Here is a 24,633-nt window from a genome sequence, read left to right on the forward strand (position 1 = left end):
TAAATTTATTCGCAATCATTCAATTATTTTCATAAATAATAAAATTTTTACTGGGATTCAATTATTTTCGTAATTAATAAAATTCTTTTGTGGAATTCAATTATTTTTATAAATAATAAAACTCATTGCAAAATTTCAATTATTTTTAATACAATTTTAATCGAATGCCACAAAAAATGTAATTATTCTTAAAAATTTGATTAAAATTCATCAAAAGAATTCAATTATGTTCAGAAATTTTTAAAAATTCTTGTTAAAATTTCAATTATCTTTATGATTAAGAAAATTCTTCTCCAAAATTCAATTATTTTCAAAAATTTTAATAAAATTCTTGGCAAAATTTCAATTATTTTCAAAAATTTTCATCAATTTAATAATCTTTAATACCTGATATGTTTAAAAATAAATTTTTAATAAAATTCAACACAAACAATTAATTATTTTCATAAATAATAAAAATTTCACAGGAATGATATAATATATCTTTTCGCAATAATTCCAATATATTTTCATAAAAAATAAATTTTTTTACAGAGATTTAATTATTTTCGTAAATAATAAAAAACCTTTTAAGAATTCAATTATTTTCATAATTAATAAAAATCTTTTTAGAAATTCAATTATTTTCATAAATAATAAAAGTCAACGCAGAATTTCAGTCATTTTTAATATAATTTTAATCAAATTCTTCAAAAAATGTAATTATTCCTAAAAATTATATTAAAATTCGTCGAAAGAATTAAATTATTTAAAAATTTGTTGATAAATTTTTTTATGGGAATTAGATTTAAAGAAACATTCAATTATTCAATAAATTATTTATTTTTTGTATTTAAATAATTGAATTCTCTTAGAATTTTCTAAAAATAATTGATTTAAAGAAGAATTTAAGATAAAAATTGTAAAAAATAATAATTGAATTGAAATGATGAAAATAATTTGAAAGAAAAATAAATTTAAAACTAGGAAAAAATTTTCGTTAAATTTTCGAAATTCTGGGAAAATTCAAATACTTTTAAAGAAGTTACAGCAACAATATTCTTATGCATAAAATAAAATAATGATTATATGACTCGATCATCTTTAATTATTCTAAAACATGAAGAAATCAATCCACCCGCATCCTATCAGACAACGAGAATTCGGAAAAGTGAATTCAAATAAAAATTCTTTATGGCAATTATACTCCTTGTAATTCATCTCAATTGCGAGAGAAATTTTATGCCATCTGTATATGGAAACTTACAGAATGATAATGGCGCGAAATTCAAATTGAATTAAAATAAAAAAACCGAACTAGAAATAAAAACACAATTATTGTAAATCAATCATGGGAAAAAGAATATCAACAAAAAAGGCAGTCAACATATTTTGTTTTCCCGAAGTAATAAATCTAATTGCCTCAAGAATAAACAAAATATTTATTTTCTCAAAGAGAAAACGCAGTCGTCTTTCATTAATAAAAAAAAAATTGTATTTTCTCCCCCTTCTCCAATATTTGCCTAAACAATTTAATAAAGAATGCTATGTTTGTCGCATATTTTTCAATTTTCTATCAAAACCAAAAAGAGAGCAAAAAAAAACTCCTCCCCGTTGCTCTAAATTGCATTTTATATATCCGGAGCGTGAATTATATCGATATCAACAAAATATTGCATGGGTTTTTGTGGCAAAGAACGAGAGAGAGAGAGAGTTTATTTAAAATACAAATGTATGACCCTCATTCGAAAACTGAATATGTATTTATTTAGTAAATAGCACCTGATTGTGTCCAACACAAAAAAAGTAACGTCTCATCGTTGTTTTTTTCTCGACATTATTTTCCCTCCTTCTCGCTCCTCGATCATGCAAAAAAAAAAATGAGGACATTTTTCAATCGATATTTATAACAGCGGCATTTTATTTCACGACGCAATTCATCCGGGACAAATGAATTAGAGAGACAGGGGACATTTTTGCCCTCGATGTCTCGACGTAGGATTTGACTTTTGGACGGGTTCGTTAACGGTCGATGACGATGCCATTTCGCGAGGGCGGATTAAAATTTAAAATGAGCAGATTAGAGAAAGAGAGAAAATCTCTCGTTTTGCCTTCTCCCTCTTTCTTTTGCTTACATTTTTTTTTTTTTATCTTTTTCTCGCTTTTATTTTTTCGACCTCCCACCCCCACTTCTCTTATACTCGCTTTTCGCGTCGCGTCGCGTACTTTTTTTTCTCCAGTCAAGTCGCGCCTCGCTGGAAAATTAAAAAACGAGAGCAACTTTCCGTCATACGGTTTGCTGCTCATATGTAATTATCGGACATTTTCCCTCTTCGAGTTCGACAGGTCAACCAACCCCCTCTTTTCATTTTTTCTTTTCTTTTTTTTTTGCCCAGAATCAATTTTTATTTCGCCTCCAACCAACCTTTATTTTATTTTACTTTTCTTATTATATTCTATAGCTTTTTACTTTACACACCTTGTCGTTGCCCCAGATACGATAGATGAAATCGAGGTTTGAAAGGCTCTTTCAGAAAAAAAATCGACCATATTGAAAAAGCCTTTTACTGTTGTTTACTTTTTTTTGTGTTACTTCTTTTCTTCTATGTGCACTCTCAACATTTTCCCCGCTCTCTCTCTCTCTCTATTTAAATGTATTTATAGAATTATATTATAAATAAATAAAATCTCTTTATTATCAGAACAAATAAAAATTTCTTTAATTATTAGCAAAAAAATATTTTTGAAAATAAAATTCCCTGACTTTTCTAGGTTTTCCAGGGTTTTAAAACTACATTTATATTTTACCAAATTTTATTTTTATTTTTAATTTAATTTTAATTTTTTTTTAATTTATAAAAAAAAATTTTTTTTTTATTCATTTCTAGAATTTCTAAAATTCTTCTTTAAAACAATTATTTTTAATTAATTTTTAAAAAAGTTCTTCTTTGGGAATTTTTAAATCCATTTGTTTACAATTCAATTTTACCTAAAATTTCGATTATTCTGACATTCTTCAATGAAAAAAAATTAGAAATTAAAAACTTTAAATAATTAAAAAAAAATTCCATTAAACTTTTTAAGAAAAATTAATACTACAAATTTCCTTAAAAATCTTGTCAAGAATTTAATTATTTTAATAGATTAATAAAATTATTTGCAGGAATTCAATTATTCTCAAAAAATTTGAATAAAATTCTTCGAAATAATTCAATTATTTTTAAAATTGACAAAATTCTTCGCAAGAATTCAATTATTTTCAAAATTAGTAAAATTCTCAGCAAGAATTCAATTATTTTCAAAATTGATAAAATTCTTCATAAATTTTCAATTATTTTCAATATTATTTTTTTTACGTAATTTCGATTATTCTGATATTCTTCAATTAAATATAGAAATTAAAGAAAATAGAAAAATAAAAAAAAATAAAAAATAAAAACTTGAAGAATTTAAGAAAAATTCAATATTAAACTTTTTCAAAAAAATTAATTCTAGAGAATTGTTAGTTGAAAGTAAGAAAAGTTCCAATTTTCCAAGATTTTAATTTAAAACCTTTTCAAAAATTCAATTATTTCTAAAAATTTACGCTATATTGCTTTCAATATTCAAAAATAATCTAAAATTTTAACTGAAATTCATTTTTAAATCAATATTTACTAAAAAAAAAAATCCATGATAATTCAATTATTTAAATACAAAAATAAATATTTTATTAAATAATTGAATGTTTCTTGAAATTGAATTTTCATAAAGAATTTTATAAACAAATTTTTAAATATATGAATTCTCATGACAAATTTTAATAAATATTTTAAGAATAAGTTCATTTTTCGTAAATTTGATTAAAATTTTAATTAAAAATAATTTAATTTCTCCAAAGAATTTTATAAGAGTTTTTGAAAATAATTGAAATTTTGCCAAGAATTTGATTAAAATTTAAGAAAATAATTAAATTTTGGAGAAAAATTTAGAAAGATTATTGAAATTTTTACGAGAATTTTTGTAAATTGTTGAATACAAAATTAAAATATTTAATAAAATTAAATTACTGCGAAGAATTATATTCATGTTTGAAAATAATTGAATTCTTGAGACGAATTTTATTAAAATGTCTTTTTAAATAATTGAATTCTTTTATGAAATTCTATTGAAATAGCAGAGATTAAAAATAATTTAATTTTGACTTTTTGAAATTATTAAAATTTCTACGAAGAATTTGATGAAAATTATTTTGAAAAAAAAATTGAATTATTACAAAGAATTTCATTAAAATTTATGAAAATAATTAAGTTTTTTGAATAAATTTAATTAAAACTTTATGGAAAATAATACTTAAATTCTAATAAATAAATTGTAGCAAAGGTTTTTAAAATAATTGAATTTCTTTGAGGAATTCTATTAAAATTGTATTAAAAATAAATAAATAATTGAAAGTCTACGATGAGTTTTATTATTTATGAAAATAATGAAATGTTAACGTAATATTTTATTAAAATTTTTTTAATAATTAAATTTTTTTGAAAAATTTTTTTATAGTAGTAGATTTATTAAAAATCATTGAATTGATAGAAGTTTGTGAAAATAATTGAAATTTTACCATGAATTTTATTAAAATTATTGGGAATAATTGAATATTGCCGAAGAATTTTACTACTTTTGAAAATAATTGAATTTCTGCAATCATTTCTAATTGCTACAAAATTCAATTTCTTTTAGTGTTTTTAATTAAAATTCTTCTATAATTCCATTATTTTTAATAATCAATTAAAAATATATATTAAAAAATTTAACTGATTTCAGAAGAATTGGAATAATTAAAATTTCTCAAAAATCTACGTTCTTTAAGACAATTTCTAATTAAATTCATTCAAAAATTGAAATTTACCAAAATTTCAAATTAAAATCTTTTTAAATTCATCTGTACTTATGAAAATTGAAAACGCAACTTTTTTAAAAATCTAATTAATTTTGAAATATTTATGTAAAATTAGATTTCAAGAATAAACTTTAGAAAATAACAATTTTCCAGGATTTCGATTAAAATTCCCTGACTTTTTCAGGTTTTTTCAAGGTTTATAAAATTTCCTGACATTTCCAGGTTTTCCAGGTTTCCAGGTTGCGTGGCAACCCTGTTTATTAATTATTCGTAAAAAAATATTTTGAAAATAAAATTCCCAAAAAAAAAAATACTTTACAACGGGGGAAATTGAATAATAAATACTCTATCAAACAACTGGAAAATAGTATATTTACCGAAAAAAATAAAAAGAAATGTTTGTTTGCAGTTTCTGACTTTTTTAATTATTGCTGACTGGCACAAAAGCACCAGAAGCAAAAGTAAACTATGCATGAAATAAAGCGCGGCGTTGAAGAATTGTGTAGAACTACATAATTAGCCATATATATATAAACTGCATTTGCTAAATTCCAAGCTTGGTTTAAAAGGCTGGAACGATTTAATGATTGTATACCCAGAACAGAAATGGCTAAAACAGAAAACTGCATTTTATAGACTTCACTGTATATACTATATTTCTTTTTAATTGATATCTACCAATTTAGTTCTCTAGCAAAGCGTTTTTTAATTTTTAAATTTTAACTGAGGTATTTTTTTTAACTATTAGATATTTTTTCAACTAAGCTATTTTTTAACTAAGATTTTTTAACGAAGATATGTTTTTTAACTAAAGATATTTTTTAAACTAAAATATTTTTTTAACTAAAGATATTTTTTAAACTAAAACATTTTTTTAACTAAGCAAATATTTTTAACAAAGACATTTTTTTAACTAAGAAAATATTTTCAACAAAGAATTTTTTTACTAAACTATTTTTTTAACTATGATATTTTTTAAAGTAAAATATTTTTTTCACTATAAAATTTTTTTCTAGTAAAACAATATTTTTAAAATAAGATTCCTTTTACTTAACTATTTTTTTTTAACTAAAATACTCTTTTACCAAAATATTTTTTTAACTACGATATTTTTTAAACTAAAATATTTTCTTAACTAAGCAAATATTTTTAACAACGACATTTTTTTAACTAAGAAGATATTTTCAACAAAGAATTTTTTTTTACTAAACTATTTTTTTAACTTCGATATTTTTAACACAAAATATTTTTTTCACTAAGACATATTTGTTTACCAGAGATATTTTTTAAACTAAGATTTTATTTTCATCCGCACTTGTCAATTCTGTATAAAATTATAACTATTAAACTTTCAACTGACGAGAAAATTAAGTTTACTTTACCGTTATTTTATTCACCGCATCGATTCTATTTTTATCCACAATTTTTTTTTCTTTTTTGAATAATTGAAAAATATTGGTTGAAAATTAAAAAAAAAATTTAATTATACTTTTTCAAATGAGAGAAAAAGTAAACACTCGTCTTGTAAATAAATAATTGATCAAAATGAATTGTAAACAAAGCAAAATTTTCCATAAAATCACAAATTTCTTTGTTTTCTTTCGTTAATTTTTTTATTATTATTATTATTATTATTATTTTATTCAAGTAAAAATTTTCCATTTCAATGCTTTTTCGTGCAAAAGAGAAAAAAGAGAGAGAACAGCGATGGTACCAGGTAATATTTTACCATCTTTTTTAATGTATCTAATAAAATTTTTTTCTAAACTGCAATACTCTCTAAATTTGAATTCGTAAAATTTTACTAAAATTAGTAAAAAAAAAAAAGTCCAGGGCTCATAAAAATTAATAAAAATCATTTTCTGATCAGACAATTAGTAAAAAATTCTACTAATTTTAGTGACTTTTATCTTTAAAAATTTAGTAAACAATTTTTCCACTTCTATAAAAATAAATAATTTATATTGTAAATAAATGTAAATATATGCAAATAATGTAAATTTAAATGTACAAAATTTGATTAAATAATAATTACATTATATTTATTAATTTTTCTTATAATATATTTTCTAATTATAACACAAATAAAAATTTAGAAAATTATAGAAAAAAGGTTTCCAATACTAAATAAATAATTTACATTTTTAATAAATAATTATAAAAAATAAATAGACTATTAATATTAATTAATAAACTATTGTAAATAACTATTTGTTTTTATTGCTTTTAATGAACAATTATTCTATTTATTTATTTTTAATTATAATAAAATTACAATATAATTAAAGATTATGAAAAAATCAGGAAAAATAGTTTTCGACTTTAATTATAGTAAAATTTAATTAATGAAAATGGTATTTAGAAACATAAATTTCGTTTATTTTTTTTAAATAATTGAATTTTGGCAATTATTTGTAATTTCTCCAAAATTGAATTTTTTTTTTCTAATTTTATTTAAAAAAAGGCAGTAAGACGTTAGCCGCGCGAATTGTTGCTAGTTAATAAGAAAATTTAATTAAAGAAAATTGTAATTAAAAAATAAAAAAAGAAATAAACAAAATGTTATTACATTTTGTTTATTTCTTTTTTTATTTTTTAATTCCAATTTTCTTATAATAAAATATATTTTAAAAATTTATTTACATTACAATTTAAATAAAGGAAATAAAAATTAGAAAATTAAAAAAAGAAATAAACAAAATGTAAATTTTCTAGTAAAAATTAGTAAAAGTTTTATCGTTTCGCATCAGAGAACGATTTCATTTCACTGATTCATAATTAAAAAATAATATTCAATCCTAAATTATTTTCTCCCAGCAAAAATGTGTATAAAAAAAATTATCATTCCCGAGGGGATTCGAACCCCAAAGTTCCCAGCGCCCCTATTAGCAAATGCACTTTACCACGCAGCTATAATTTTTAATTCACACAATTTTCTTCTATTCATTATTTTATCAAAAACTAATTCATTTTAACTTTAAAAATTTCGCTTCCCCGTCAAAGAAGCTTTTTCAAAACACACCGCAGGTAAAAAATTACCAAAAAAAAAAGTATTTTAACTAATAAAAAAGTGTCATCATTCTATATAAAAAAAAATAACAATAGATTTTTTTTCTTTTAATAACTATTGACTGACAGGCGTCAATATCGCGTCATTAATTACCGAGAGATTTCGACAGTTTTGACTTTTAAACAATCCCATGATCGGCTATTTAGGCGAATCAAACAAAGTGTGGCAATGCATTGAATACACTCTCCCACACACTCTCACACACACACACATGTAAATTTAAACTTAACGCAATGTGTGCTTTATGTATTTATACATGAATGAATGTATGTTTGTGTGTGTGTGTGTAAAATTGAATTACGGCTTAAGCCGTCGTTGCAGCCGTTACAGCAACCGCGCTAATTGATAATCGGGGGGCCGCGGCTAGCTTTTCTCCCTTCTATCCAATCTGCCCCCCCCCCTCTCCCCATCCCTCAAACTTGTCCTACGCGGCACAAGGCTAATTGGCTGATCACGTTGTGATTTAAATTGTGAAATTCCGTGAGTCGTAAATTAAAGCGAATTACGACCGATAAACTAATTAGTGTGAATAAAAGCGATCGGATAGTGGGATTCAATGCGCGCGCATATATTTAATATCGCCGATTGTTTTTTTTTTTTTTTTTTTTTTTTTTTTGTAAAAACGTTTCCCCTCTTTCTCATCCTATGGACTTTTGGGATTTATTACATCACTCACTGTTTATATTTGAAGGTGTCAAATTGATGCCAGAAATTTGGAAATTAATACCAAAAATCATCAGATTGAGGATGCAAAAATTATCAAACTGATATACTAAAATTTATCAAATTGATACTAAAATTTATTTAATTCATACCAAAATTTATCAAAACTGGAGATTTTTAAGGATCTTAAATTGAGATGATAAACAGTATCAAATTAATAATAATATTCAATATCAATTTTTTATGCACTTAATGATCTCAATTGAGAGGCATCAATTTCATACTTGGTATTAGTTTTATATTTTTGGTTTACCAATTTGAGATTTTCTGGAATTAATTTAATTTAATTAAATTAATTAAATTAATTAAATTAATTAAATTAATTAAATTAATTAAATTAATTAAATTAATTAAATTAATTAAGCCCTGATAGTATTCAGGGCTCGAACCAGTAAAAGTATTTAAAAATACGGGCTTTACGGACCAAAAATGAAAAATTACGGACCATTTACGGACAAAAATATAACCAGTAATAAAAATCAATTCAATTATTATTTTCAAGAATTTTCAACTAATATTCTTCTTTAAATCGATTATTTTTCATAATTTTCAAGAAAGTTGTGTGACAATTTTCAAATACATTTGTTTACAAAATTCAATTTAAAGAAACTTGAATTATTCGTAAATTCTTCAATTAAATAAATATTAGAAAATAGAAACATAAAATAATATTAAAAAAATTCAATTAAACTTTTTCAAAAAAATTAATTTCAAAATTCACGCTATATTGCTTTTAATATTCAATTATTATCTAAAATTTTAACTGTACATTCATTTTTAAATTAATTTTTATTAATTAATTTTCAAAATTTTAATTTTTTTTTAAATAATTGAATTTTGGAGAAGAATTTAATTATTTTTTATAAGAATTGAATTTTTGCGAAGAATTTTATTATTATTGAAAATAATTGAATTTTGGAGAAGAATGTAATTATTTTTGAAAATAATTCAATTTCGGAGAATTTAATTATTTCTAAAAATAATTGAAATTTTGACGAGAATTTTAAAAAAATTTTGAACATTATTATTTTTGAAAATAATTGAATACCTATTGAAAAAAAAATTTTATTTTTTATAAAGATAATTGAAATTTTTTAGAAGAATTTTATTTTTTATGAAGATAATTGAAATTTTTGAGAAAAATTTCATTATTTTAAAAATATAACTAAAATTTTTACGAGAATTTTTCTTAATTTTTCAATAAAAATGTTTTAAAGTAAAAATTCAATTAAAATTATATTAAAAATAATTGAAATTTGACTATGTATTTTGTTATTTGTGAAAATAATTGAATTCCTAAGAAGAATTTTATTACTTTTGAACAATATTTCATTTTTTCTTGAAAATAATTGAATTTCTGCAATAATTTGTAATTTATCCAAAAATTAATTTTTTTTCGTGTTTTTAACTAAAATTCTTCTATAAATGCATTATTTTTAATAATTTTTGAAAAAGTTCTTTAAGAATTTTCAAAATCATTTGTTTATAATTCAATTTTACAATATTTTAATTATTCGTAAATTCTTCAATTAAACATTATGTTAGAAAATAAATATACTTCAAATAAATTTTTTAAAAAATCAATTAAACTTAGTCAAAAAAATTAATTCTACAGAATTGTTACTTAAAAATATGAAAAATTCATATTTTCAAAGATTTTAATTTGAAACCTTTTCAAAATTCAATTATTTCTAAAAATTCACGCTCTAATGCTTTTAATATTCAATTATAATCTAAAATTTTAACTAAAAACTACTTTTAAATTAATTTTTATCCGAAAATTCTACTAGAATTCAATTATTTAAATATAAAAAAAAAATTATTGAATAATTGCATGTTTCTTAAAATTAAATTCTCATAAAGAATTTTATCAACAAATTTTTAAATAATTGAATTCTTTTGCCGAATTTTATTAAAACTTTTAAGAGTAATTACATTTTTTGAGGAATTTGATTAAAATTGTATTAAAAATAATTGAAATTTTGCAATGAGTTTTATTTTTTATAAAAATAATTGAATTCCTAAAAAAGATTTTATTATTTACGAAAATAATTTAATCCCAGTAAAAATTTTATTACTATATGAAAATAATTGAATGATTGCGAAGAAATTTATAAAAAAAATTTGTAAATGATTAAATTCTTGTGAAATTTTTATTATATTTATGAAAATAATTAAATGCTTGCGCAGAATTTTATTAAAATAGTAGATTTTTTTTATTGAAAATCATTGAATTGAGGAAAATTTTGAAAATAATTATATTTCGAAGAATAATTTTATTATTTATAAAGATAAATTATTATGAATTCCTGCAAAAAATATTGTTACATATTTCTAAAAAAAAAATTAAATGTCTGACAAGAATTTTATTACTTTTGTAAATAATTGAATTCATGTTAAAAATTTTATTAAAATTTCCGAAATTAATTGAATTCTTTCGACGAATTTTAATAAAATTTTTAAGAATAATTTTTGAAAATAATTGAAATGTTGCAAAAAATTTTATTAAAATTTTTTAAAAAAATTGAATTTCGAAGAGGAATTTAATTGTTTCTAAAGATAATTGAAATTTTGACGAGAATTTAAAAAAATTTCATACTGTTGATATTAATTTTATATTTTTTATACCAATTTGAGATTTTCTGGAATTAATTTACTACTTGTATTAATTTTCACTTTTTAGTATCAATTCGGTACATTAAGTATTAATTTGATACCTATTTTTAAATAAACATTAACTATTAAAAGAAATATCTCATAGTTCTTAAAATCAATTTCCTAATCGAAAAATAAAAAATTCTCAAAGAAAAATTTTAAAAACTAAATAAACAATAACATAAATACATTAATAATAAATTATTAATAAATATTTTGAGTAATCCTTTACAGAAATTATACTCAAAATAATAAGAAAGATTTTTCACACAAAGCCGATCAGTTAAAGCCTCGTTGAAAAGTCAATTCCATACTATATAGATTCCTATTCATTACAATACAACTCTAAAGTTCTACTAATTATGAATTGTATTCACGCTAATTGCAAACAAGAGAAAAAAAAATCCGACAAATCAAGGTTAATGAAATTGTTTCATTATTTCAATTTGTTTTTCCATTCTTTACCCACGCGGGATTTTCATTTTCGAGAGAGAGAGAGAGACAGAGAGAGAGAGAGAGAGAGAAAAAGAGAGTGTATGAGTGAGTGAGAAAAAAGAGAATGAATGAGAGAAAGAGAGGTACACGCTAATGACGAATAAAAAGGAAACTATTCTAAATAATCACATAATGTCATTATTTAAACGAAAATTAAATTTTAGACCGCAATTTTCTTTCCTACTTGACTTTTTTTCAATTAGAATTGAGAGAATAAAAAAAGAAATCCCGCACGCAATAAAAAATTATATAACTGAAATTACAAGATTTTTAATTCTCTTAATTACAATTATACGTGTATTTAATATTTATATTTTATATTAAATATTACATATTCCAGCAAAGACAAATAATATTTTTACCCAGGGAATATAATATTTAATATACGTTTATATAGCTTTATAGTTAACGAAAACCTAAATAAATAAAAGCAGTTCCGACTTGTACTTTAGTACATACCGTATATATGTTACCGGCAAAGTATGTAATCAGGCATTTTATAAAATACCTAGGCAGTATATAAAATGCCTGTCTGTCTCAGGCAATGTGTATAAAAAAAAGATTTTCTATACATTGCCTAGGCATTATATAAAATGCCCACTAGACTTTAGGCAAAGTATAAAATTTAGTTTTATTTCAAATAATATACATTTTTCTGTTATAAAAATATTAACTTTCTTTTGTAATTTATTTGTTACAACACGGCATACTTGAATGACATTTCGACTGACACTGGACCTTATTTTTTATGCATAAATATTTGTTGCTTTGACAGTTTTTTACAAGAACATTTTACAAAACCTTGGCCTGTTCCTTTTTCTCGGTAGCTTTAACATTATTAACATCACTTATCAACTGCTTATACCGTTCGTCTGATAAAAATATACTGTTTTTTGCCATTGCATTTTTAATTTTAGAAAATTCGGAAAAAATCTATCCCTTGTCACTGAAACATTTCCTATTTCTGCACTCATTTTAAGTTCAAATTTATGTTTCTGCGACTGATTACCTCAAAATGTGAGAATTGACTGACAAAATTTGTATTTTCTGTTAATTAAGTATTATTCTTAAGAGTTAGAAATATTGAACTTCATTGTATAAAATTACTCACTGCTAACATGCAGCTATGTAAACATAGCTAAAATACTTATTGTTATATACTTATTATTTTCTATTTGTAATAGAAAAATCGTGGAAAGTGTTTATAGAAAAAGGTAGACGTTTCAAGCTGCTGAGACTATTATATACTTTACCTTATGCTCGATGGGCATTTTATAAAATACCTAGGAATTTTATAAAATGCCTAGGCAATATATGAAAAAATAATTTAATTATATACATTGCCTGAAATGGACAGGCTTTTTATATACTGCCTAGGCATTTTATAAAATGCCTGGATTTCATACTTTGCCGGTAACATATATATATATATGTTTATATATATATATATATATATATACCGGCAAAGTATGAAATCCAGGCATTTTATAAAATGCCTAGGCAGTATATAAAAAGCCTGTCCATTTCAGGCAATGTATATAATTAAATTATTTTTTCATATATTGCCTAGGCATTTTATAAAATTCCTAGGTATTTTATAAAATGCCCATCGAGCATAAGGTAAAGTATATAATAGTCTCAGCAGCTTGAAACGTCTACCTTTTTCTATAAACACTTTCCACGATTTTTCTATTATAAATAGAAAATAATAAGTATATAACAATAAGTATTTTAGCTATGTTTACATAGCTGCATGTTAGCAGTGAGTAATTTTATACAATGAAGTTCAATATTTCTAACTCTTAAGAATAATACTTAATTAACAGAAAATACAAATTTTGTCAGTCAATTCTCACATTTTGAGGTAATCAGTCGCAGAAACATAAATTTGAACTTAAAATGAGTGCAGAAATAGGAAATGTTTCGGTGACAAGGGATAGATTTTTTCCGAATTTTCTAAAATTAAAAATGCAATGGCAAAAAACAGTATATTTTTATCAGACGAACGGTATAAGCAGTTGATAAGTGATGTTAATAATGTTAAAGCTACCGAGAAAAAGGAACAGGCCAAGGTTTTGTAAAATGTTCTTGTAAAAAACTGTCAAAGCAACAAATATTTATGCATAAAAAATAAGGTCCAGTGTCAGTCGAAATGTCATTCAAGTATGCCGTGTTGTAACAAATAAATTACAAAAGAAAGTTAATATTTTTATAACAGAAAAATGTATATTATTTGAAATAAAACTAAATTTTATACTTTGCCTAAAGTCTAGTGGGCATTTTATATAATGCCTAGGCAATGTATAGAAAATCTTTTTTTTATACACATTGCCTGAGACAGACAGGCATTTTATATACTGCCTAGGTATTTTATAAAATGCCTGATTACATACTTTGCCGGTAACATATATAAATTCACGTATATCTGACTACAGTGATTGGAGGAACTTGTACCGATATCAGTTATTCAAATATTGAAGAAAGTAGCTTCAATTTATCATGTATTTACCTTGTTCTTCAGCAATGTCGTTAAAAGGGTGCCTTTTCCGTGTACACTATGGAAGAATTCGCCAGTATCTGTAATGAAAGAAAAGAGAGTTAAAGGAAAAATCTTTTAACGAACTGATATGATACTAATGCTATTAATGGATAAAAATTCAAACTCATTAATAATTTACCAGTAGAAGAAAATAAAATATAAAAAATAAAATAAAAACAAGAACCAGGGTGACCAGCAATTCTTAAAAAAAAAATTCAAGGACTTTTCAAGGTTTTCAAGGTCCAAAATAGTAAATTTTTACTTACTGTCTAAATTTGAATTAGTAAAAATGATTACTAATTTGATTTAGTGACTGATTTTTTGCTTTTGAATTAGTAAATTCAATTTATTTTACTAATAAATAATCATTTCTACTAATTTTTTAGTGAAATTTACTAATGAAAAAGCAAAAAGTCAGTCACTAATTCAAATTAGTAAACATTTTTACTAATTCAAATTTAGAGAGTACTTATAAACAATTTTATAACTTCCACATACAACAGTTATTCATAAATAACTTTAAATACAATTTATTGATAAAATATTAGAAATATAAAGAACATCGGTTTATAAGAAACATCAATCAAAATTGTTTTTAAATAATTGAATTCTTTTCAGAATTTCTATTAAAATAATTGATATACGAATTATTGAATTAAGAAAAATTTTTGTAAATAATTGAAATTTTGCAATGAATTTTATTAAAATTTTTGAAAATAATTGAATTACTGCGAAGAATTTAATGGCAGATTTTTAAAATAATTGATTTTTGCCAAAAAAAAATTATACAAATTCTATTTTAAATAATTGAATTAATGTAAAATTTTTTTTAAATAATTAAAAGTTTGTGTAAAATTTTTTTTTCTATTTTTATTAAAATTTTTGAAAATATTTTGATTCTTGTGATGAATACTATTATTTATGAAAATAATCGAATTTTGCAATGAATTTTATTAAAATTTCTCAAAATAATTGAACTTTGTCGAATATTATTGTTATTTGTTTATAAAGATAATTGAATTGTTGACCACAATTTTTTGAAAATAATTGAATTTCTGCGAAAAATTTAATTCGTTTTTAAAATAATTGAATTCTTGTGGTAAATATTGTTATTTATGAAAATAATTGTATTTTTTTAGGAATTTTCTTAAAATTTTAGAAAATAATTGAATTCTTGCGATAAATACTATTATTTATGAAAGTAATTTAATATTGCAATGAATTTTATTAAAATTCCTGAAAATAATTGAATTTTATTATTTTTAAAGATAATTTAAATTTTGATGAGAATATTTTTAAATTTTTCAACATAATTGAATTTCTGCGAAGAATTTTATTAAATTTTTTTAAAAATAATTAGAATTTTTAGAAGAAATTAATTTAAATTATTAAAAATAATTGATGTTTGGAGAAGAATTTTGTTATTTTTAAAGATAATTGAAATTTTTGAACATAATTGAATTTCTGCGGAGAATTTTATTACAATTTTAGAAAATAATTGAAATTTTGCAAAGAGTTTTAAAAAATTTTTTGAAAATAATTGAATTTCGAAGAAGACTTTTATTATTTTTAAAGATAATTGAAATTTTGCGAAGAATTTTATTAAAATTTTTGATAATAATTAAATTTTGGAGAAGAATTTTTATTATTTATATAAAGGTAATTGAAATTTTGACGAAAATATTTTTAAATTTTTGAACGTAATTGAATTTTATTAAAAAATTTTGAAAATAATAGAAATTTTGACAAGAATTTTATTAAAATTCTTGAATATAATTGAATTTCGGCGAAGAATTTTTATATTTGTAAAGATAATTAAAATATTGAAGAGAATTCAACTTAAAAAACATCAAGGAAATAAATCTCATTTTAAAGAATTTTAATTTTTCAAGGTTTTATCATAAAATTCAAGGTGTTTTCAAGGTTTTCAAGGAGCAAAAAAAATTCAAGTACTTTTCAAGGTTTTTAAGGTTTTCAAGGTAGCTGGACACCCTGTAAGAACATTTTTCTCTAGTAAAGAATTAATAAATAAATAAATTTTAATTATTTTCCTTTTTACCATTTTTTTATTCCACAAAAAATAATAGAAAACAAAATTGAAAATTCAACTGTAATAATATAAAATAAATCAAATTACATATTAATAATGAAAGTGTATAAAATAATGATCGTTAAAAATAAAAGTTTTCTCAAGAACTATTCCTTCGAAAATTCATGGACGATAAGGGATCAAAATTTAATTTGCTCAAATACGTGTTTTGCAGCAGCAGGTGTGAAAGAAAACTGTGAGGTATCGGGTTTTCAAACAGCCCTTACTTCCCGCTTACTGGTATCGTATATCCGGTAAATAAGCGTGCACTCGAATACATATATACTGCCCCTAATTCAAGTAGTTGATAAAGTATTATGTATTTTCAAGAATAATCCAAATTCAAGAGAAATAATAATGGAAACTGAAGAGAAAGGAGTCGATATTGTTCTCGAAGTTGGTTTTTTTTCCCTATTAGAAACTATTTAATTAACTATTAGGCAGAGGGTTAAAAGTACTAATTTTTGTACTAGTAATTTGGTTCTATTTTAATACCGAAATCAGCTCCAATTTAGAACCATTTTTACGGCGTGATAAACTAAGGAATTAGAAACTATAGAGAAAATAAAAACACAAGAGAAATTAAAAATTAGCAGGCTTCATACTCGATAATTAATTTTAAAAAAGTAGCAAAAAGTACATTAAAGACAGAAAAAAGTATAGTGATAATGTAGCTATCGAAAAATTAAACTTGACGACACAATTTTTTTATGATTTCTTAATTACATTCAAAAATAGAATAATTTTTTTTAAAATAAATATTTAAATACCTATTTATTTTGTCTACAGGAATTAAAATATTACAAATGATTTCAATGTTAACGCATTTTTGAAATTTAACCATTTCTAAAAATTACAAAAATAATTTTAAAATTTATTATATTGTTTATAACTTTATATATAGATAATTGAATTATTGCCAAGAATTTAATTAATATTTTGGAAAATAATTGAATTTCTGTGCGAAGAATTTTATTATTTATCAAAAAAATAATTGAATTGTTTTGGAAATTTTTATTAAAATAGTATAGTTATTGAAAATCATTGACACTCTGAAACTAATACCAAAGTGGATCAATTAATAATATAAAAAATTTCGATCTTGTGCTTTGATCCACATTTTTGGTATACTTACTGCAATTTGATACTTTCAAGAATGAGCTTTCGAACAGTACAATGATTCTTATTTGAAAATTTATCTGCTAGTCGCAAGAAAGCAAAATTAGTGATTCATTCTATAAGCAGGCTTCGCACTCCATTATGAGTTTAAAAAAAAGTAGGAAAAAGTAGCCTCGACGACAAAAAAAAGTAGGAAATAGTAGCCTCGGTGACAAAAAGAAGAATTAAAGAATTTCATTAAAAACTTTTTAAAAAATCGAATTTTCAAAGTATTTTAATTTAATAATTGATAAATAATTGAATTTTTTAAAGAGTCACATTCTAATGTATTCATGTTTCTAAGTGCGAAGATTAATAATTAAAATTTTTATTAGTTAATTTAAAAAAAAGATACACACTTCAAATTTTTTAATAAAATTTAATTTTCGCAAAGTTTTTTTTGAAAATTTTGAAAAATAAGATTTTTTAATTCTGTTATTTCAAGATAATTGAATTTTTATAAACAAATAATTGAAAATTTTTAATGTAACTTAAATTTCTTTACATTCTATTACAAATAATTTACTTCTTTTAAAGAATTTTATTTAAATTTTTCGAAAATAATCAAGGGAAGTTAGTCACCGTATAATTATAATTTTATTTTTAAAAATTTATTCGCAATACATTCAATTATTTCCATAAATAGTAAAACTTCGACAAAACTAAATTACTTTCAGGAATTTTAATAAAATTAATTGTAAAAGTTCAATTATTTCTATAAATAACAAGAATTCATTTATATTAATCACAAGAATTCAATTACTTAAAAACAATTTTGACAAAATTCTACACGAATATTCAATTATTTTCTAAAAGAATGAAAATTGCAGAAATAGAATTATATTTAATACAATATTTTAATCAAATTCGTCGAAAAATGCAATTATTTTTAAAAATTTGATTAAAATTTATCGAAAGAATTACATTATTTCAATTATTTTTATAAATAGCAAAAGTTTTCAGATTTACTAAATTCTTTTGAATATTATTTTTGAAAAATATTCTTCACAAGAATTCAATTATTTTCATAAATTTCCATAAAATTCGAAAAAAACAATTCAATATTTTCAAAAGTAATAAAATTCTCCGCAGAAATTCAATTATGTTTAAAAATTTTTTGAAATTCTCCTCGAAATTTCAATTATTTTTTATAAATAATTAAATTGTTCTCTACAATTCAATTATTTTCAAAAATTTTAATGAAATTGAATTAATCAAATTTTCAATTATAATTATGAACAGACAAGTTTTTTTTTTTGAAAAATTGAAAAAATTCTTTGTTTAATTCAATTATTTTTCAAATTTTTAATTAAAATTATTAAAAAAAACATTATTGGCAAAAAATCTAAAGAATCTCGTCAAAACAATTTAACTATTCATAAAAAATCTAATACAAATTTTTGAAACCATTTGTAAATTTATTTATGTTCGAAATCAAATAAATTTAAATTTGATGAGAAAATAAAACCGGAAAAAATTAGGACAAAGCCAGGAAAAACAGGAAATTTAAAGGTTATCATTTGCAAGAAAATCTAAACACAATTTATAATCAGTCACTATTGATAGAGTAAATGTCGGTAAAATTATTTCCTAATATCTTATTAACTGTCGTTTTTCATTAACGATTTTAGATTTTAACACTGTTGTTAAATGGAAATGTGAAAACTAAAAATCTAAATTTGACTATTTGTTCAGAAAAGTAGCTTTTAGTAGCATTAGACTCAAAAAAGTAGCCAAAAAGTAGCCTCATATCAAAAAAGTAGCAAATAGTATAGCTTTTAGTAGAAGAGTGCGAAGCCTGTATAAAGAATAAAGTTTATTTTTCTTTGTGCGAAGACATTCCGTATGGAGAATGTTCAGGATGACAAGCATCTCGTGCACGATTGTAATGATATCAATTTTGGATGAAGCAGCAATGATTGAAATTCATGAAATTAGTTTTGTTCCCAGTGCATAGTAGTTTCAATGCGTTCTCTATTGGTTGCTCTTTTGTATAAATACAAACAAGGGTTTTTTTTTGTAAAAAATCAGCGGTGCGCAGATATCAATTTTTAAATTTAGAAAAATTTAAATTTCTAAAATTTACCAATCTTCTAATTTCAAAATTGTAATTTTGCGCTTGGGAATTTATCCAAGGAATTTTGGGGGTTTAAACTTTGAGACCCTTCAGCATGTCTGTTGCTCGAGGCAGTAAGGTGTCGTCGACGGTGAGAAAAGCTCACCATTACCAAACGTGTTTGCAGGAGAGGCGCCTGGCATCCAACGCTCGAATATATGTTGCGGATGCGACAGTTCGAATGCCTCCACAATTCTCATCAGGAATAATGCTTCCTTCATTAAAGCCGCGCTCTAATCCTACACGCAACAAGATTCACTTAATTACCCCGAGAATTGCTTCTCATCAGATTTGTTGTTCTATTTTTCAATCCAATACCATCGAAAATCATCTTTAAAAAATTGAAATCAACTATCTTTTTTTTTTTTTGCAGTATTTGTGTCAAAATGTAAAGATTACAGAGCATGATGAATATTATTTACAGTTGAAAAATCGGGTGTATTACATCAACAAAAAAAAGTATTTTTTTTTTTTTTGAAGGAATTAGAGAACTGATTGAAAACGACGAGTGCGGAAAGAGGGTATTAAAAAAAATGAAAATAAAAAAAGCCAGAGGTGGAAAATAACAGAATTTTTGATCCTCGGTTTGCGCACCCCTGTCGTAACGCAGGCAGGCAGGCAGGCACAGTCTCGACTCGGTGCGACGCAACTCGACTCGACTCGAGCGGCTGAATCGATCCACAGACTCTCTCACGTTATGCCCCAGCGCCCGAACCAACCGAACCGCCTGGTCACGCGACTGCCTCCTCCTTTTGGCTTTATTTATTTGTATGCTGTGCAAAGATCTTCCCTTTTACTCAACTACAGATTCGTGATACACTGGTACAAAAAAAAAAGGAGAAAGAAGAAGAAGAAAAAAAACCTCAAGTACTATCAGTTAAACCGCGGAATCTTTTCTTTTCACGTTTTTCATCTCCATATAAGAAGCCCTTTTTATAAGCTTTATAAAAACACACACAAACATTACCCTCACATGTATGCTCCATTCCTTAAAGGCATGTTCTTGATGAAAAATCCTTGTTTACACTCTAGGATATATATTATCTCTTCCAAGTTATAAAATTTCTCTACTGTATTGACTTTTGATGGCATTTTCTTTTTAGGGTTGTCATACAGCAGGGTTGCCACAAAAAATTAATTTTTATTTTACATGACTTTTCAGTTTTCACTGATTTCCAGACAAAGTTTTCACTTTTTCCCTGACCCTAAAGAATACACTGTAAAAAGAAAGGTACCAATTTAGTACCAATTTTGGGTACTATAAATCGTCATTTGGTTCTATTTTAATACCGAAAAACAGCTCTAATTTAGAAATTTAAATTTTATAAAATTTAAAAAAAAATTAAATTATTTACATTTTAATAAAATCTTTCGCAAGAATTCAAATATTTTTTTTTACAAGTAATACAATTTTTCACACGAATTCAATTATTTAAAAAATTTAATAAAATTCCTTGTAAGAATTCAATTGAATTATTTTATTTTCATAATGAATAAATTTTTTTTTTAAAGATTTCAATTATTTTTAATACAATTTTAAATGAATTCTTCGAAAAATATAACTAGTTTCAAAAAATTGTTTGCAAGTATATTCAATTATATTTCACAAATGTGACTGTCCACGAGAAAACAGGGCTTAGCTCTAAAAAATCATTTTGAGTTTTTTATGCTAATCGATAGATTTTATATTGCTTTTTCAAATGCAAAAATCAAAAGTTGTAAATTGTCAATTACTTTTGACAATACAACGTTTTAAAGATGTTATATTGTATGCATTCCTTCGTTCTGCTTCTTTCAATCACTAGCCCTGTGAAAGCTAAGCCCTGTTTTCTCGTGGACAGTCACAAATAATGAAATTCTTTGCTGAAATTCAATTATTTATAAAAAAAAATTTTTTAATAAAATTCTTCGCAGAAATTCAATTATGTTTAAAAAATTTTTTAAATTCTCGTAAAAATTACAATTTTTTTTATAAATAATCAAATTCCTCTCTGAAATTCAATTATTTTCAAAAATTTTAATAACACTCTTGGCAATATTTCAATAATTTTCAAAAATTTTGCAGCAATTCAATAATTTTCATTATCTACTATTTTAATGAGGTTTTCCAAAATAATTCAATTATTTAAAATAAATTTTGACAAATTCTTTCTATGAATTCAATTATTTTCATAAATAATAAAAATTTTTACAGATTCGTCTAAATTCGTCTAAAGAATTGAATTAATTAAAAATTTAATGATAAAATTCTTCATAAAAATTAAATTTTAAGATAAAGAATTGAATATTAAGTGCATTATAGCATGAATTTTCATAAATAATTGAATTTTGAAAAGATTTCTAATTAAAATCTTTGAAAATTTGAATTTTCCATACTTTTAACTAACAATTGTGTAGAATTAATTTTTTTTGAATAAGTTTAATTGAATTTTTTTTTCAATTAATTGAAGTTTTTATTATCTAAAATAAATTTAATTGAAGAGTTTCTGAATAATCAAAATTTCATAAAATTGAATTTTAAAAAAATAGATTTGAAAATTCTCAAAAATTTTTTTTTTAAAATTATTAAAAATAATTTATTTAAAAAATAATTTTATAGTTAAAAATTCTAGAAAATAATAATTCATACTTTCTATATCTAGATCCTATTTTAATAAAATTTTCCAAACGAATTCAATTATTTATAAAAAAAATTTTAATAAATTTCTTCGCAGAAGTTTAATTATTAAAATTTTTTTTTTTTAAATTCTCGTTAAAATTACAATTTTCTTTATAAATAATCAAATTCTTCTCTGAAATTCAATTATTTTCAAAAAACTTTAATAAAATTCATGGCAATATTTCAATTATTTTCAAAAATTTTATTAAAATTCGTCAAAAGAATTCAATTATTTAAAAATTTAAAATAAAAATAAAATTAAAATAAAATTCTTTATAAGAATTAAATTTTAAGATAATAATGGAATATTAAAGCATGAATTTTTATAAATAATTGAATTTTGAAAAGATTTACATGCTAAATAAATAGTAAATTAAATAAATAAATAATAAATTATTATTAATTGTAATAATAATTCAATAAATTGTTTTTTTGTATTTAAATAATTTAATTCTAGTAGAATTTTCTGAGAAAAATTAATTTAAAAATAGTTTTTAGTTAAAATTTGAGATTATAATTGAATATTAGAAGCATTAGAGAGTAAATTTTTAGAAATAAATAAATTTTAAAAAGATTTCTAATTAAAATCTTTGAAAATTTGAATTTTCCATAATTTTAATTAATAACACAGGCCAACAAAATTTTGTTGCCCAACCAATGAAAGCCAATTCTTATAGGATTTTGTCCGTAGAATCCGAATTTGACCTTGAAAATATTGGATTGGCTCTATTTTTCAAGCAATTTACGTTCCAATACGCAAATTACGCATTTTTGGCATATTTTGAATGAATGTAAAACCAAATATCGAAACAGTAAATCTGTCCGCATAGGACCAAATTACAGCTTAAATACTGCTCTTTAATATCCAAAAACAAAAAATTTAATTTATATACGCTTTAACCTTTAATGTCCAATGGAACATACGCTGTTTCATAAACGTATTGAAAATAACATTACTTTTCACCAGGTAAGACAAATTAAGTAAAAATTAGTCTCTCCGGGGGTATTTGTAGTCGCTGCTTAGAAATCTGTATTCAGATTTTAATATTCAAAATGGCGCATTCAATATGGAGAATTTTTTTTTAATTGTCATTTTTATCATAAAGGTGTAAACTATTTTTAAAAATTAGTCCGAAATTTTTAATTTTTATATTTCGTAGCAGATTTATATGTAGTATTTAAGCTTTAATTTGGTCCTATGCGGACAAATTTACTGTTTCGGTATTTGGTTTTACATTTATTCAAAAAATGCCAAAAATGCGTATTTTGCGTATTGAAACGTAAGTTGCTTGAAAACTAGAGCCAATCCAATATTTTCAAGGTCAAATTTGGATTCTACGGACAAAATCCTATAAGAATCAGCAATAACATTTTAGGCAACATGCAATTGATGAAATTTTGTCGGCCTGTGTAATTCTGTAGAATTAATTTTCTTGAATAAGTTTTATGGAATTTTTTTTTGTAATTATTTGAAGTTTTTATTATCTAAAATAAATTTAATTGAAGAGTTTCTGAATAATCGAAATTTCATAAAATTGAATTTTAAGCAAATAATTTAAAAAAAATAAATTAATATTGTTGTGTTTGAATCTGTTCGCAGTTTGAAGTTAATTTTTGTTTACTTCTCAACTTTTTTAATAAATTTTCTTTTTCAAAGTTTTGAATTTTAAAAATTAATGCACCGAAAATCACTAAATTTTTGCAAAGTTTTTATCGAAAAATTTAAAAGTAATTAGTCATTTGATTTTTATAAATTTTTTTTTAATAATTGAATTCTTTCGAGAAAATTTAATTAAAATTGTATTCAAAATAATATTGAATTCTCGCAAAAAATATTATTATTTATAAGAAGAATCAAATTCTTTCAAAGAATATTATTAAAATTATTGAAAATAATTTAATTCTTAACAAGAATTTTATTAACAAATTTTTTAAATAATTGAATGTTTTCGTGAAATTTGATTAAAATTGTTTTGAAAATAATTGAATTTCTGCGACTAATTTTACTGTTTTAAATAATTGAATTCTTCCAAAGAATATTTTATTAAGATTTTTGAAAATAACTTAATTCTTATCATTGAAATTTTTTGTTAAATAATTGAATTCAGGCGAAAAATGTTAATAACATTTTTAAAAATAAGAAACAAAAATAGTTAATTTATGTAGTTAAAAGGTGAATTTTTTAAATTTTGAATCTGAAATTATTCAAAAATGAATGTTTATATTTGAAAATATAAAATTTTTTAATTTGCAAAATAATAAATGGAACAGTAA

General features: G+C 22.4%; 1 protein-coding gene across 2 annotated transcripts in view; it reads right to left on the minus strand.

Moving 5' to 3' along the window:
* The window catches only part of LOC122507190, a 456,874-nt gene that overhangs the window by 320,182 nt on the left and 112,059 nt on the right, over positions 1-24,633 (minus strand). For both annotated transcript variants that reach the window (XM_043619783.1, XM_043619782.1), the window contains one exon: positions 14,308-14,375. The gene's annotated coding sequence lies outside the window, so the exon portion shown is untranslated. The remainder of the gene's footprint in view (positions 1-14,307; positions 14,376-24,633) is intronic.

The sequence above is a fragment of the Leptopilina heterotoma genome, unplaced genomic scaffold (assembly GCF_015476425.1).
Source record: "Leptopilina heterotoma isolate Lh14 unplaced genomic scaffold, ASM1547642v1 Lhet_45, whole genome shotgun sequence".
Classification (NCBI taxonomy): domain Eukaryota; kingdom Metazoa; phylum Arthropoda; class Insecta; order Hymenoptera; family Figitidae; genus Leptopilina; species Leptopilina heterotoma.